This window comes from Galeopterus variegatus, unplaced genomic scaffold (assembly GCF_000696425.1).
Source record: "Galeopterus variegatus unplaced genomic scaffold, G_variegatus-3.0.2 Scaffold9554, whole genome shotgun sequence".
In the NCBI taxonomy this organism is placed as follows: Eukaryota; Metazoa; Chordata; class Mammalia; order Dermoptera; family Cynocephalidae; genus Galeopterus; species Galeopterus variegatus.
Window position 1 is genome coordinate 5,649 of NW_007735665.1, and position 2,182 is coordinate 7,830.

At 34.0% G+C, this 2,182-nt stretch overlaps 1 pseudogene; it reads right to left on the bottom strand.

Annotated features, from left to right (window-relative positions):
* Positions 1-1,270: 1,270 nt before the first annotated feature.
* The window catches only part of LOC103609382, a 2,541-nt pseudogene continuing 1,629 nt past the window's right edge, over positions 1,271-2,182 (bottom strand).

Consider the following 2,182-nt stretch of genomic DNA (forward strand, 5'->3'; position numbering starts at 1 on the left):
AAGTTATATGTACTTTTTTAAGTAGAAAAAATCTGAACTAGGACATAGCTATAAGTGTAAAATTCTTTATTTTTTATTTTTTTACTTTTTTTATTGCTTATGAATATTCATGGGGTACAAAGCAAATTGTCACCACTTGTGCCTAATATGTGATGGCCAGATCCATACTGGCATCATGCCCATTACTACAAATTGTGATTATACCCCATGTCCCCCACCCAATTATACCCCCAATTATCCCCGACCTCCTTCCCCATCCCCCTTTCCCCACTCTACTTTGCATCCCTAGGTATTCTCTTTCCCTCTGCAAGTCCAGCACACCACTGTGGTCTTTCTTTCCTTCTTTCTTTCTCTCTTAGCTCCCTATAAGTGTAAAATTCTGAATACCCAAGTGGAAATAAAATAATGAATCCAATAGTGCACATGTGCATATTTCAGTTGCTTCCTTCCACCCTCTAGAAAATCTGTAGACACAGATTTCTTGTCCTTAATATTTTTCTCAGAACTACATCAGAGAATTTGGAGGGCATGAATTAGCTAGCTAGCCAATCTCATAATATTGCCAATTATTTTCTTCTAGTTTATGAGTAGGCTTACACTGTCATCTGTACCCTCTTATTTTTAACAGGTTTGCAGAGTATTTCTCAACAACCATTTTCACATTTTGTTTGTCTCCTTTTCAGGATCTTGTTCAGTTGCCTTTGTTTATTTTGATAAATATCAGTTGTAAATGAAGACAGTTGTACCTTTAAAATATTCATGTTTATTGTATTTATTCCCTATTATGGCTTTCAGCTCCAGTTATGGCTTTCAGTTTTATCAGCTTATTTCATAACTCTTATAGAAATATTTTAAAATATAACTGACATCCACTTTTCTCTAAAAAATAAAGGATTTTATTATGGCTTTCAGTTTTATCAGCTTATTTCATAACTCTTATAGAAATATTTTAAAATATAATTGACATCTACTTTTCTCTAAAAAATAAAGGATTATTGTTTTTCAAAAATAACTATTAATACAGTAAAAAATTATATCATTCCAAAGTTTATAAGTACAGGCATACTTTGGAGATATCACAAGTTTGGTTCCAGACCACCTCAATAAAGTGCATATTGCAATATACCTAGTCACACAAATTTTTGGTTTTCCAGTGCATATAAAAGCTATCTTTACACCATATTGTAGTCTATTAAGGATGCAAGAATATTATGTCTTTAAAAACTGTGTACATACCTTGATTAAAAAAATACTTTATTGCAAAAGAATGCTAACAGTTATCTGAGCCTTCAGCGAGTTGTAATCTTTTTGCTGAAGGAGCAGGGTCTTGCCTCAATGTCAATGGCTGCTGATTAATGAGAGTGGTAGTTACTGAAGGTTGGGGTGGCTGTGGCAACTCATTAAAATAATACAACAATGAAGATTGCTGTATTGATTGACTCTTCTTTTTACAAAAGATTTCTCTGTAGTATGAGATGATGTCTTATAGTGTTTATCCACAGTAGAACTTCTTGCAAAACTGGAGCCAATTCTAAATCCTTTGCTGTCATTTCAACAAATTCACAGCATCCTGACCAGCAATGAATTTTATCTCAAGAAACCACTGTCTTTGCTCATTCATAGGAAGCAACTGCTCATCTATTGAGTTTTTGTCATGAGTCACATCTTCAGGCTCCACTTCTAATTCTTGTTCTCTTGCTACTTCCACCACACCTGCAGTTACTTCCTTCACTGATGCCTTGATGCCCTGATAGTCATCTATAAGGGTTGGAATCAACTTTTTCTAAAAAACCTCATATTAATATTGATATTTGGACCTCTTCCCATGGATCATGAAAGTTCTTAATGGCATCCAGAATGGTGAATCCTTTCCAGAATGTTTTCAATTTACTTTGCCCAGATCCATCAGAGGAATCACTATGTATGGCAACTATAGTCTTACAAAATGTATTTCTTAAATAATAATACTTGAAAGTCAAAATTACTCCTTAACTGCAAAATGAAATTTGTGTTAGCAGGCATGGAAACAATTACACCTCCATCAGAGCTCGTGGGTTACCAGATGCATTGTCAATGAGTAGTAATATTTTTGAAGAAATATTTTTTTTTTCTGAGCACTAGTTATCAACAGTGGGCTTAAAATATTGTCAACTATACTGTAAACAGATGTGCTGTCATCCAG